Source organism: Myotis brandtii, unplaced genomic scaffold, assembly GCF_000412655.1.
Source record: "Myotis brandtii unplaced genomic scaffold, ASM41265v1 scaffold95, whole genome shotgun sequence".
Taxonomy (NCBI): domain Eukaryota; kingdom Metazoa; phylum Chordata; class Mammalia; order Chiroptera; family Vespertilionidae; genus Myotis; species Myotis brandtii.
In genome coordinates this window covers 1419878-1435399 of record NW_005371920.1, presented here as the reverse complement: position 1 = coordinate 1435399, position 15522 = coordinate 1419878, and the positions used below count along the sequence as shown (strand labels likewise).

General features: G+C 40.5%; 1 pseudogene; it reads left to right on the top strand.

The window, feature by feature from the left end:
• The first annotated feature begins 13243 nt into the window (after positions 1–13243).
• LOC102246635 lies at positions 13244–15270 on the top strand (annotated as a pseudogene).
• Positions 15271–15522: the final 252 nt, after the last annotated feature.

Genomic DNA, 15522 nt, shown 5'->3' with positions numbered 1-15522 from the left:
CATGGACCCCCAAATAAATACTCCTTCCTGTCCTCTGTCTTTATTGCACACTCTGCTTGGACCACACAGGGTGCTGGTGCAATGAATAATAGTTCTCTCCGCACAGCCTCCCCCCTAGAAAATCCATGCTGTAGATGCTCCCTGCCCAGTAGTTAATCAGGAGCCATTCAGTTATCAGATCAATTGCCATGGTACCACAGTGCTTGTGCTCAAGTCACCCTTATTTTACTTCATAAAGTCCCCAAAGAGTAAAAGCAGTGATGCTGGCAGTTTGGATATGCCAAAGGGAAGCTATAAAGTGTATGTATGTCTAAGAAAAAAACAGAGTAGATATAGGGGTCGGTACTCTCTGTGATTTCAGGCATTCAGGGGTCATGGAATGTATCCCTCAGGGGAAAGGGGGGACTACTGTATGTATATAAATACAAATGTAATCCTAATAATAAAAGGCTAGTATGCAAATTGACCAAACAGCAGAATGACCAATCACTATGACATGCACTGACCATCAGGAGGCAGACGCTCAATGCAGGAGCTGCCCCCTGGTGGTCAGTGCACTCCCACAGGGGGAGCACCGCTCAGCCAGAAGCTGAGCTCACAGCTGGAGAGTGCAGTGGTGGTGGTGGGAGCCTCTCCCGCCTCTGCGACAGCGCTAAGGACCCCTCAGGGATTGTTCAAATGCAGCCAGCAGGCGAACATCCCCCAAGGGGTCCCAGACTGCGAGAAGATTCAGGCCAAGCTGAGGGCCCCCTCCCCCACAGTGCACGAATGTTGTGCACTGGGCTTCTAGTATGTATATAAATACAAATGTAAATGAGGGTCCAAGACTCAGCCTTCAGAACGTAGTCAGGAAAGGGGGATTGCAGGCTGGTGGTCGTATGGTAAGGTCACAGTCCTTCACTCCTGAGATTCTAGCATGTTCTTTTCTTTGGGTACAATGTACAACAAGCATGTCAAACTCAAAGGCTAACATGGGCCAAATAAACAAGGTTTAAGTTTATGTGCGCCACAAAAAAAAAAAAAAAAAGCTTCAATTTTCATAGAAATGTAGGTTTATTTCAATAGAGACATGCCAAATACAAAGGGCTAAAATAAATGATTAATCATTAACATAAAATAATAGAACATTTTAATAAAAATTAATATTTTTTTTCTTGAACATTAACTTACCAGACACCGAACTGCATAAATTAGTAAGCGTAACACAAGTAAACCTATTTTTCTTGTTCTCCAAAAGGGAAATATCTCCTGTTGCACACACCAAACAAGTCAGTCCAAGACTAATAACATGGAAACTGGCTGCTAAAATATTCACTGCTAGTATTAGTGGAGAGAAATGGTGTGCCTGCGCATAAGGCACATAAGGCACGTAAGGGAAATGAATGCAACAAGATTATAGTAATCAGTCATTAGTGAACATTGTAGTTCATTATTAATAATTATGTATAACAGGATATTTTAAAAATTAAGTTATAAAATTTTAATTAAAATGTTTCTTACCGTTATATTGACTGGGCCACAAAAATATGTTGTGGGCCGCATGTGGCCTGCAAGTTTAACATGCTTGATGTACAGTTTCTACAGAACCACACAGCTCTTATTCATTGATTAGCCCAAGCATAGGATATATTTGTGACTCTAGTGGCATGCAAGGCAAGAGGGGTGTTGAAATCAGTTACAGCCTGGGCCTGAAGGCATCAAGAAAAATCTACAATTGGCTTCCTTGCAACATTGACATGCAAACTGACATTGATAAGAATGGGAAATTAGGATTAAAGAAAAAAAGGCTTCTGCATTTTTTTTTTTTTTTTGGATTGACACCCAGGGTCATTTCTTTGGTTAGAAAGATCTAATTTTATTAGGACAAAAAGTAGTGGGATGGGTTTATCATGCTAGAGGTTGTTAAAGGACAGATGCCACGCTTATGTTACGTATGTTAATATGGTAAACTTTGTAAATCTTCCTTAGGAGGAAGTGTATTCCAGGCAGGAGGAGGGCATATGCAAATTTTAAAAATGGTGTGTTCCTGATTTCAAGTTGTTCTTTTGTCTGGCTCATAAGGGTCTTAGTGAGGAGTATGGACTATGAGGCCAGGGAAGTAGATAAGGGCCAGGGCATAAATCATATTAAGAGCGTTGGATTAAGTTAGCTGCTCTAATCAAATCATGCTATTAGGAGTGTAGTAAGTTCTCCAAAAAGAAGAGGCTATCATCCCACTATCTGAGAACTGGACTAAGTTGCTAGAGAAGCTGGACCGTAGCTTTCCATAGCTTCTCTCTCCTTCACTGCAGTTGAGGAAAAAAACCTGAAAGGTACTGAGTCAGCAACTATGGTCCTTAAAATGCTTTATGCTGCCCTATTAATAAGATCACAAGGAAGGAACCTCCCGTGGTAGATTGCATTACTGTCTCCACTCTCCTCTATAAAACTGTGATACATCCTCAACCATTGCCGTATCTCCTGCAGTATCCACACCCACTATTGATATTGGGCTTGGCCCTGTGACATGATAAGATTTATTTCATTCTTACTACATCATTTCATGTAGTAACCAGGCATTTGCACTGAGCCTACACCTTACTGCTTCTTACCAAGAGCCACCCTCCAACAAAACATGCCTACTAGTAAATTGTTAGAGCGCCATCTAGAGATCACTATAGCAAATACTGTTTCCCAAGCCTCTCCAGTAGCTTGATGTGAAGAGCAACACTGAAATTAAATGAGGGGAAAATGAGAGAAGTAATTTCTAGGATGTATCTCTATATGCCAGGGTGCTTTTATAGGAGATTAAATGCTTTATGTCACTTAACCATCTAAGATAGTTCTTATTGTCCCCATTTTACAGATGAGAAAACTAGGCTCAGAGTGTGAGTTATCTGCTCAACTAAAAAGCAGAGGATTCAAAACCAGGTCTTGCTGATGTCAACGCTGATGTTCCTTCCAGTATTCAACATTTTCAGCTCCTTTATTTGATTCAGGCCTCTTAGATTTCAGGAAGTTTTGTTACTCAATAGAATATGTAAACTTTCAGTGAAGAAAATTTCTCTGTATGGAATCCAAATGCATTTATTTAGACTTTTCCTATCTCAAACTTTTCCAATCTTTTTTTCTATGCCAAATATGTAGAAATAAATATTTGTTGAATGAGTAAATGACTAAATGAACGGAATGTTTTCCTTTGCCTCCTTTCAAAGTCTTTTTGGAAATTATATTCCCAGACTAGTTGCACTCACCTCTGACCACTCTTCACTCACATTCTCATCTAGTGATATGTCTCCCTTACCACACTCGCCCCTCCACACTCCAAGTAAATGTCATGCTACACAATCCATGCATTTCTAAAGGTAAAGCAATTCAGAGTCAAAAAATAATCAGGATACGTGCTGTGTAAATGAAACCCTATGCAAAACGATTTTTCCTACAGCAAAGACGTCATTTAATCTCCCGAATAACCACTTATTTATCTGCTTTGTTGAGTTTAATTTCCTGATACTGATTTTTATTAACTAAGGTGTGGTTATATTTCTATACATTAATGTTCATTTTTCAGAGACATGAAGTTAAACCTCTTGATTATATTTTCTAGGACTCTATGCATCGTTTCAGTAAGAGTGTGAGCTCTATGAGAGCAAGTACTACTCTTTAAATGATTTTAAAACCCTCTAATTCCCACTGCAGGGTCTTCAGACGGCCTTTTAAATGTCTGACTGATCAAGGTTGCCTCCCCTTCTCTAGCTATTCCTTTGAAAGAAATACTAATGAGCAATTAAGTGTTAAAAAGGAGCAAAAGGAAGAGTAGATTTTCCCACAAAGTAATTACTGAGTGACTACTATATTCCAGGAACTGCACTGGGTGGTGGGAACACTCTCTCTGGCCTTGAGGGTATAGTCTCTGGGATAAACAGACAATTACAGTGCAGTATTCTGGGTGGCAGAGGCCCAGGGGTACCCCACACTTTGAGGGGAGGCAAAAATGACTGACTGCTGAGGTTTCTAATTACTGAGCTTCCTCCTGAAGTGATGGCAAACTCTATAATACAATTATAATAAATATTATAATGCAATTACAATAAATGTGCATTGAATTGAATTAACTCAAATTGCTGCCTTGTTCTCCAGAAGCTCATCTATGAACCATGAAAATTGGAAATAACTTAAAAAAAATCCAGGGTTTCCTAGTAAGGTACCCATGGAGATATTTCAGAAGATGTTTAAGCCATAAAAGTTCTTAAGAAACTTTATAATATTCTGTCCTATCCAACTGGCTCTCTGATCTGCTGAATGGATCCTTCTAGAAGCTTATTTAGAACTAGAGGCCTGATGCACAAAATTCGTGCAAGGGCCTTGGCCCCTGCCACCATGGCCGGGGGCCTCTACCACCTCTGCTGTGGCCCCCCCTGCCCACCACTACCACTGCCGCCAGGGGCCTCTGCCACCTCGGCCTCGGCCCCCGCCCACTGCAGCTCTGTCCGGAAGGAAGGATGTCCTGAAGGACGTCTGGTTTAATTAGCATATTACACTTTTATTATTATAGATTTTCCCAGGCATGTGAGGTAAAGGAATCTCCCTCAATATGTAACATCATCATCGTCATCATCTTCATAAAAACACTTACTCTTCATTGAGTGTCAAGAGCCTGGCATGGTGTTGAATAATTATTAGAACAATCAGTCTGGAGTTAGTATGGGGGAAATAAAGAAACAGAAGAGAGGAACCAGGAGTCCAGAAGCAGGAGAAGTCCTAGGATGTGATGGAAATGAAGAAAGAATGATGTGGACCAAAGCAGGGTAGATGGCTAGAAAAGGTGAAAGAGAAGGTGGGCTCAAGAAACACAGTGGAAGGAAAATTCATGGGGTGTGGTGAATGATTGCAGCTGTAGGGATTTGGGGAGAGAAAAGGAGAAAAATATATTTTTGAGTTTCTATTCCAAATGCCCAGAAGAATAATGAGGTTATTAACAGCTGAGGGAAGAGAAAAGGGTAGAGCAAGTTAGAAATGAGGTGAGGAAACAACTAGGTGTTTTTCGTCTTACTGGACATTAAGAACAGGCACCTTATTTAGACAGACGTGGATTCAAGCCCTAGTTTCACCCCTCACTGGTTGTGGAAAATTGGGCAGGTCTCCGAGTCTTATTGCTTCACCTGAAACACTGTGCTAATTTTAGTGCCTCCTTCATAGAGTGTTTCTTTTTTTAATTAATAGACTACTTTTCAGCAGTTTTAATAAGTTTACAAAAAAAAATTTAGTGCCTCCTTCAAGAGTGTTTCTTTTTTTTAATTAATAGACTACTTTTCAGCAGTTTTAATAAGTTTACAAAAATAAAGAGCAGAAAGTACAGTACAATATACCATCTCACTCTTTCCACCAATTCCCTAATTAGCTTTTATATTAGTGTGGTGCATTTGTTACAATAGATGAGCCAAGTCCATAGTATATATTAGGGCCCATTCTTTGTATTACCTATTTTCTGAATCTGAACAAATGTATGACATGCACCTACCATTACAGTATCACTCAGAGGGGTTTCACTGCCCTCAAAATCCCATGCTTCATCCTTCCCTCTCCATCCCCCTCCCACAACACCTGGCAACCACTCCTTTCTACTGTCTCCATAGTTTTGCCTTTTTAGAATGTCATGTAGTTGGAGTTGTATAGTATGCAGTCTTTCCAGATTGGCTCCTTTCACTTAGGAATTGCATTTAAGGTTTATAGTGTCACTTTGATGCCTTGCAGATAGCAAATACATAACAAATGCTAGTTGTTGTCACAATTATCCTTAGCACTGTTACTATTTCTGCTGTATTGTCCTAAGATTTCAAAAAGAGAATTATGGATGTCCCTAGAGTTGCACAGGTTCTATTTCTGGTTCCCCCTGTTTATATCTGCTTCCTTTTAATCCCAAATTTTTGGTAACATTTCACCTCTAATTTGCTTACTCAGTCCTCTTCCCCTCTAAACTGACAGCTGTGTGAGAACAGGGACCACCTCTCTCTTGTCCAGCACTCTATTTCCACCATTTATTACAGGGCTGGGCAGGTGGCAGGGGTTTCATAAACATATACAAAGTAAATGAGAGGTTGGCATGGTGGCCTGAAATGAGGAGACAAAAATATGCAGTAACGCAGCTTTAGGGAAGAGACAGGAGAGGTTGTAATGAGACCACGCTCCCCAGGACCGGAATAACGAAGGAGGAATTGATGCCACCCTCCAGCTCACACACACAGGGATGGAAGGACGTGCCAAAGGGAGACTTCACTTAAATTATTCCCTAACCTCAGCATGTAGTATATTAAGTTTCTGTATAGCAGGGAAGGTCTCAAGTGGATTTAGATAATAGAATGAACGTTATACAAATATGTAAAATTTAATATCTAATCAAACTTTTGAGATGCTACTTGTTGCAGTCCAACTTAGATCAGAGTTAATTTTCCTATACTTTCCCTTTGGCTATAGGACAAGTTTTGCTTAACCTACAGTTCTACCTGGAATAAAACCAGCACTAGTTTTTGAGTCTCCTTTAGAATTTATTCCAAGTAAAAGAGAATTGTTACAAAAAGAAAGTGACATTTCTCCTCTGGCTCATCTCCAAAGAATTTGAAACATGTCTTCTTATTCCTGTGTGTTTTCTTTTTGTCCCATTTTTACTTTAAACTAATGATAATGATACTTCATTTCTAGCAGAAAGGTGAAGCAGAAACTTCCCTCTAAACACAACGTTCCTCTAACCCCTGGGAGAATATTTGAAGCTAGATACTCATGTGTCCTGTAATTAAGAAATAATGAGCTTTCCACCATGACTTATTTCCATAGATTTAAGTTCAATGCTTAGAAGCTACAGTTTAAATTGTTGCAGTGCCCAATAGTAAAATCCCCTGTAAGTCCTCAGAGGTCAATTTTAAATAAACTTGCCTATCAGCAAAATAACATTAAATGAAGATATCCTTTATATCTTATCCTTCCACCCAAAGAAAAGGAACCAGGTGGGCTGGTGTAGAGAGAAGAGGTGTGGAGAGAGGAGGGAGGAGGAGGATAGGGAAAAGGGAGGGAGAGAGAGAAAACGCACTATCTCAGGCTATGTAAAGCATTATCTCAGGCTAGCTGTGGGTCTCCGGGTAGTTTCTCTGGCTAGGTCTTGCTCCTCTAAAATCCAGAGCAGCCCCATTTCCATTCCTTAGGGCACCTGCAGTTAACTGAACAGTAAGAAAAGGAATGAATGACAGGGTCAGAGGCCCTGATTAAGATACTTCTCAGGTGCCCAGAAGAATTAAGGATGACTGCACAGGGCAGGGAAAACCCATTGTTCACGGGAAAGAAACTGAAATTGAGCAGACTCAAACAGCTCTTAAATATAAGAGGTCACTGCATAGGCTTTGGAATGAGACCACTTATTGGCTGTGTGAACTTGGGCAGTTCACTTAGTCTCTCTGAGCTTCATTTTCTTCAACTGTAAAATGTGGCTAAAGATTCTTCCTTTAATGGCACTGGGTATGCCACTGTATAGTCAGTGGTGCTCAATACAATTTCATGTGTTTTTAATCTACTGGTCTCAGCTCATCTTCAAAGAAGCCTCTGGAAAGAGGACGGGTGGGTGTGAGAAACATCAAAGACCCCTTGCTTTATGTGGGACACCATGAACAGGGCAGGTCATCTGTAGCTCTGAGAACCTTGACCTAGAGAGGGATATTTTACTTGGAATCTACAAAATTGGGATGAAGAAATTAAATGAGAAAATCATAAATCTGGTAAATGAGAAGATTAATGAAATTCAATTTTATCTTAATGTCAAATACATTCTTCTGTCATCACATAATGAGAAAATGAGAGGATACTGAGAAAAATACAGTTAGAGCTTACTCACTAACACCCACCCCCTCACGGTGAAATAGACTAGCTCCTGACAACCTGGACCTCAGAAGTTTGGGATTTGGAGGAAAGTTTTGAAATCATAGTTATTGCTTGGTTTATTTAATAATTTTTATTAAGTTCTGGGGATATAATAATGAATAAAAATTACATGCTCTTTGCTTCATGGATCTTATAGTCAAATGGGGGAAGAGAGTCATCTATATATATAAAAGGCTAAGCGACTGCCCAACTGTCCAGTAGGTATGACGTGCACTGACCACCAGGGGCCAGATGCTCAACACAGGAGCTGCCAAGCTGCAGTGACTTGGCAGTGGCGGTTCTCAGGTGATGTAGCCCAGAACCAGAGAGGAGGGAGCCCGATTCTGGGGTGCATCACACGAGACCCGCCCTCTCGCAATCTGGGACCCCTCAGGGGATGTTGGAAAGCTGGTTTTGGCCCAATCCCCACAGGCCAGGCTGAGGGACCCCACGTGCTAGAGGGACCCTGCTCACTTTGAAGATGCTCTTTGAGCTGTGTTGCCACCCCTGGTGCAACAGGCCGGGGAGGGACCAAGGGAGATTGGCTCCAGGGCATGTCCAATCTGTCTCACCTGGTCCCAACCCACAGCCACCTTCTAACTAATTTCCTTTCAATGTGCATGAATCTGTGCACCAGGGCACCAGTACCTATATAGTCACACAAGTAAAAACACAGCCATTACTCCGAAGGAAAAGTGTGAAGCATTAAAAGGTATTGATTTTAACTGAGAGGGCCTCTCTAGGGAAAAGCAATGATAGTCCTTCCTTCTTTAGCACAAGTCTCTCAGCACCTACACCCTACGATAAAGGCTGATGCAGCAGTGGCTTACACTGGGCAGGCATAAGAGACAGGGAGTGAGAAAGACAACAAGGCTATGCTTATCAGATTTGCCACTAACCCAGGAGACCACTGAACCGATGCTTAGTCCTACAGGGCCAGCTGTGAATGCCTCTCAGCACCACCTGTCTATGGGCTTCTGTCCTACTTTAGTCAAAGTTTGCTCCCTGGGGTGCTAACTCCCCGACTTCTGGGTTGCACATGCATGAGTGCCTGGTATTGAGTACCAACCTGGCCTGCCAGTTCCTGCATCAGACAGAAGCTTCTGGGAAAAGCAGGAGGTGTGGGGTCTGTGTCAGTCAATGCCCTTTCATTTGCACGGGCATAAAACTGGTCCCTGAAGTGGGGATGGACTTAGAGGAAAGGCACGAAGGTCAGCTGTGGACCACAAGAGGGTTCAGATGCATGTCCCTTCTCTGAGCCGTCTACATTCCTCACCACATTCCTCTTTCAGAAAGCTTTCATCACGGTGCTTCCAAACACCAAAACCTGCTAGTGACTCCCTATTATCCACAAAAAAGGGTCAAGTTCTTCATTATGGAAGTCAGGCTCTCTCCACTATTTTTATGTTATTCTCTCATCTGGGCTTTAGACTCAGGAGAGCGGTCTGAGCACAAGCACATAGGGAGATGCTAGCATATAGAGCAGTGGTTCTCAACCTTGGCTGCACATTAGAATCACCTGGGAATCTTTTTAAAATCCTGATTTCTGGGCCTCATTCCGGAGGAAATGAGGATTTTAAAAAGATTCCCAGGTGATTCTAATGTGCAGCCAAGGTTGAGAACCACTGATATAGAGGGCTGATTGAAAAAAAAAAAAAGGAAAGGCAATGGATAAAATCAATGAAAGAGAAAGACAAAACACAAGAGGAGCCAGAGATAGACTTTTAAACAATATCAACATTTTGGAAGATAGTGGGGTCACAGGAGTCCATAGAGGAAACCATGACTCATATGCCTTGCTAAGTATTTAACTGTATCCAAGAGTAGAGAAATGGTTTCATAAATTGCAATAAAATATCAAATAGCCATTAACAATATTTCAACAAAATCTTGGCATGGGGAAGTCCTTGGGATATAATATTAAATGTAATAACTAAAATCCCTGTATTTCCATTCCTCCTACCAACTATTGTGTGTGGTGGGGAATAAGAGTAGGTGGGATGGAGGGAGACCCTTAGTAAAATAGAATAAAAATAATAAGATATTTATATTGTTCTTTTTGTTTAGATGTAGTTTTTCAGGTTCTGTACACTAATCATATTTTCTTTAATAATTTAAAATTTTAATTAAAATCATAATGATAAAAAGCTTAATAGATTTGCATAGAATAAGAAGCCAGGTCTGTTTCAAGGGGAAGAGAATCTAGGAGTCAGGAGCATCATTGCTCTAAGTTTATCTTTGGCTGGTCCTTGTGAAATCTTGAGAAGTTGATCTGTCCTCTGGCTGTTCTCTCTTAAACACCAGGGAGCCAAAACCATTAGAGCAAAAAGCAGATGCCAACAACTAAATTTAAGAAGGAGATGTCTCAGGGCCAACCCATTATTTCAGGCCATCACGTATTCCAGTCACATAAGCTCAATAACTATTGTGCTGATGTTTGTTCAGATTCAAAAGCCCCCCCCCCCCGCCCCCCCCCCCCCCGCATTGCTGTCAGATAAAGTATTTTCCGGCATGTTAATAAGTATCACCATACTTCATATGAAATATGATATGAGCCTCATTTTTAAACACATTATAAATTAGCCCCAAATTAGCAATTTGCTGAAGAATACGGAAATTTAGAATTCTGTTTTGGCTTTTGCAGCAAGCCTCAAAGAAATGAAGCTGATTAAGAATAACATGCCCCCTTCCCAACTGACAAGTTCCTGCTAGTCAATAAGCACTTTGCTGTCATCCCTTCCATGCTTCCTCAAACGCTAAGCCTCCATCCATCCATTACTGTGAGTTGAAAAGAGTCTTTTAATTCAGTAGTATTGGAGCTGTCTAAGCCTTATACTTAATTTTAAGTACTTTGATTATATAAATGCTTTTCTATAATTACCTTCCAAAATTCTCAGAGAATTTGACAATGAAAGTTACATTCCCAAAATCTATTTTCCTCTTTTAACGGTAAAGGTCAAAATAATTGATTTTTCCTTTCTAGAGTTTTGTCCATTTTAGATAGAGGAATTATATTTTTTTCTTCTCTGCATAAATCTAGGAACATTGCAACTGTTGCCAGGAGAAATAAATTACAGTGTTAAGCTGCAAATCTGTAGGTTTAAAGGTTCGCCTTCCTTCAACATTATTTTAAAAGGAAAAGTATTATATTTAGCCACCAGAAAAGGCAAGTTAAGGGGTCTACTTTCCACTTTTAAGTTCAGTTCTCTGTTTTGGAATGCCTAAAGGAACCTTATGATTCTTTCCAGAGACAAAAGTACAATTAAAAATCCTGAAGTATAATTTGTACACCTGAAACCTATATAATTTTATTAACCAATGTCACCCCAATAAATTCAAGAATTTTTTTAAACGAAAGAGTCCTAGAGTAATGTAGGTAGTTGGTCAAGTTAGTACCCAGTCCCTTCTCTTGAGCAGTGCCTCCTTCATTTGTTTGTCCTTGTTGATGTATCTACTGTTTCTTTAAGAGGCAGAGGAATGAGCTACTTCTTGCAATCCCTAGTGGGGCTACTGATTAGCTGGGGGACCTTGGACAAGTTTCTGAAACTCTAGTCTCAGCTTCCTCATCAAAAATGAAAATGAAAAAGTGTAACCTAGCAGTTGGATGAAATGACCTGGAAAATAGATGTTCGTTCAGCAAAAATGAATGTCCTATTCCTTTCACAGATGGACTCTGTCTTTATTTGCAAAGTAGAGATGGCCCCCAAGGTCCCGCCCAGCTCAAATATTCTGAGAAAGGCCTTTGTACATAGAAGGCGCTGGGAAATGTTTATTAATTTTGATTAATTGATTGATTAGCATTATTTACCCAAATTGGTTTGTAGGCTTTTTATTAGCTCAGAGATGCCAGGCTATTTCCAGCCTGACCCTAAGATGCCTTTGGAACTTTTCAGCTGTCACCGCTGTACAATTCTCCATCCCTGCCGCCCTGTGAAGGGAGCAGGGATTCAGCTCATGGTCTGGGGACAATCAAGGGTTTTTCATTTGCCAGAGGAAGGTTGTGGGCAGGAGACTGGGATTCTGTCTCCACATACAATACATAAATAAATAAACATAGACGAACAAATAAACCAATAAATACATAAAATCCTTGGACACATTGGCCTCAATGAATAACCAGGTGATTGAAGCAAGGGTGCCATCATTATTTCTCAACTCCATTAACAGGTGTCCTCTCTCTCTCTCTCTCTCTCTCGCATGGCCCATTACAAATAGTTAATTAAAAATCCACAAACTGAATTGGCAAGGTTGTATCACATTTTGTGTTCTTTCCATAGAAACCACTTCTCTTTTGGAGTAATCAAAGCTGAAATTTGTTCTTAAATATGCAGGAACCTCATCCTCATGAACTACATGGGAGAAAGAACCAGGTTTGCAATGTGTAATTATTTGCTCAAATAAACTATCTGATTGAAAGAGTATTTTATAGCCAGAAATACCTTTATCATATTTGCAGGAAGTGTATCCTGTGTCAATGGTTGTGAGTCTAACTTCATTCAAAATGCAGATGTCGGAACCAAGCCAACTGCTTCAGAGAGAATGCGAGTTGTCTTATAAAGAAGCCACTGGGCGGACCTCTTGCTATTGGATAACTGATAACAGGACGGGGAGGTTGAGAATACTAATGGAAAAGGACTTGCAATTACAGGCTATGAGCTGTAGAGGGCTGAGAGGCTTAGATAGATGTTCTAGATAAGGGTCAAGAAACTGGTTAATAAGTGAAATAGAGGGGCTCAGATTTCTGAGATGGAATACAAACTCTATGCAGTCATAAAATATTTAGGTAATGATATGGCGATAATTTTATGAAACATTGTTAAAATTAAAAATGGATGTATAGCATGATCCTGATAAAGCCAAAGTAAAATAAAACAGGAAAAAAGTTTCTGGTGATTATTTATGGGAGATAGTATTATGGGATATGACAATATCTGTTCACCACTGTATCTGAAATACTTAGTAAATTATGTTCATGTTCCATTCAGTTTCACCTAGTTTCTACAACATTGCAATCAGAAAAAAAGGGGTATTTAGAAACATACCTGTTTCTGAAATGAGATTATTGTGAGAGATGATAAAGAATGGCTCAGCTTTCTATAGCTGATAGATCATTCCTCCCCAAGTCAAATGTACAGCCAGATGAAGAGGGGATTATGAAGAATGAATCAAGTTTGTGACCGTAAAGACTGTGTAGGCAAGTCTCCATTAGCACAGCAGCGAGAGCAGTGGAAGGCATACTCCCGGCTGGGATCACATATCATAGATAACACGGTTGCTCGGCATAGGAAATTATATTCCTGATTGTCCCTTTAAGCTGGTAAATCAATTACTTTGCATTTATAGAACATACAGTAGCGTCATGGCTAATCCTACAAGCCAAGCAAACTTTTCAAGTGGGTGAAGTTCCCAAGCTGCTGTTGGAGTATTCCTCCGAACTTGGCCCTTCCGAAGCTGTTCCCTGAGGGCAGAAACTCTTAGGGGTTGGGGCTTCTGTCTATTTCATGCTTCCCTGCTAAGTTCATTTGCAGGAGAGAAGGCTGTGCCCCTCAAATGAGGATGGGTGGTCAAGCCTGCCTTAACTCACTCCATCAGGCTACATCAGCATCTCCTTGGGTTTAATACTCCTCATGGTCTTTGTAGATTATTTTAACCCTAGACACCTGTGATGGGATAGTTGGGCCTCTTTTCTGCTTTTCAACCTTGCTTTTGTTCATGGCCACAGTTTGTCTTGGCAACCCAGCCTCCCTCTCAGGTTGATCCTATTGTAAAATCAGCTAATTAACTATCTTAATTCCATCTGCAAGCTTAGTTATCTTTTGTCGGGTAACCTTACATATATATAGGTTGCAGAGATTGGAATCTAGTAATCTTTGGGGCACTTTATTCTGTCTGTCACATATGTGGATTCATACATCCATACATCTCAGCAAACTCCTAGCAGGACAAATACCAAGAAAATCATACCTAGGCATCGAACTACTGAAATACAAAGATTTTAAGTCTTAAAAGCCACCAAGTGGTGGGGTATGAGGGAATACATTACATCTGTGGAAACAATCAAGAAGAATTGCAGCAGACTTTTAATCAGAAAAGTAGTGGAGGCTGAAGACAATGAAAAGGTAATTCAAGTGCTGAAAGGAAAACAGTCAAACGAGAATTCTATATCCATTCAAAATTAAAAGTGAAATAAGGATGCTTTTCCAGAGAAAACAACTAAAAGACGTCATGTTCAACAAACAATACATCACAAGAAATACTAAAAATGATGAAGGAAAATAATACCAGATAGAAATCTGCTCATATAGGAAGGAATGAAAACACTATAAAGAATAAATACATCAATAAATAAGAAAGCCATTTAAAAATCATTCTTAATGTACTGTATATGTAATCTGTAAACCTGTTTAAAAGATTATTGCCTCTTTAAAAATAATTTAATAGTGTAATGTGTGGTTTAGTGTATATGTAAAAGTAAAATACATGACAAAAAGATTACATAGGTCATCAGGGTATTAAATGGACCATACATTTTAATGTTCTTATATTGATTATGAAAAAGTAGAATATTTTATACAAGTGGATGGTAATAATTTAAAGATGCATGTTGTAAGCCATAAAGTTACTACTAAAAGTAATTAACAATAGGAAATATAACTTAAAAGTCAATAGAGGTTACTGCAGGCAGCACTCCGGGCTAGAGGGCCAGACTTGGGTCAGAGCCAGCCAGACCTAGCACCAGGGTCTCAGCCTGACTTCAGTCCGCCCCCTCCAGGAGATGAGTCACCATTTCAGAACTAGCTCAGCCATCCTGGCCTCTGAGACCAGCCTTTTTTTTTTTTTTTTTTTTTTTTTTTTGCTTAACTGCTTATTGCTGAGCAACCATGAGATCACAAAATTTGTCAGAATTATTCCACCAAGGTAGAGGCCCCTGTCAGCTGCCTGGCCAACCTAGATCTGTGGGCCTCCCACACTTACCTCTGGGCTTCTGTTTCCACCAGGACGCGTGACTCTGGAGGGAAGCGCCATTTCTTCCGAGTTGGCCGAGGAGAAGCTCCCAAGAAGCTCAGTGCTCGCAGGGATGAAAAACCAGCACAGTGGTGGCCACGCCCGCTTCCAGAAGGTGCAGAAACCTTCCCAAGACGAGTGGGGTAAAACTCAGAACGCCATGGTCTGGCAGAAAAACCTGAACCAGGCCCTTTTGGATCTGCACACCCTGGGTTCTACCGGCACAGACGCTCATCTTTGTGACTTCTTGGAGAATCACTTCCTGGGTGAGGAGGTGAAACTCATCAAGAAGATGGGGGCCACCTGACTAACCTCCGAAGGCTGGCCCTGGCCCTGGCTGGGCTGTCTGGGCAAGTATCTCTTCAAAAGGCTCACCTTTAAGCACAAGTAGGAGCCTTGGGAGCCCAGAGGCCTTTGAGGGCCCCTTGTAACCCCTAGTTTCTGGTTTCTGTTTGAACCTGTCCCTGAAACCACTAAGCATCCTTTTAACAAACTTGGAACCCCCTCCCATGCCTTGGACCAAATGGAAACAATAAAGCTTTTGCAGCAAAAAATGAAAAAATGTCAATAGAGGAGATAAGAAGGAATACAAAAAAAAACAAAAACAAAAACCAAAAACAAAAAACTCAATTC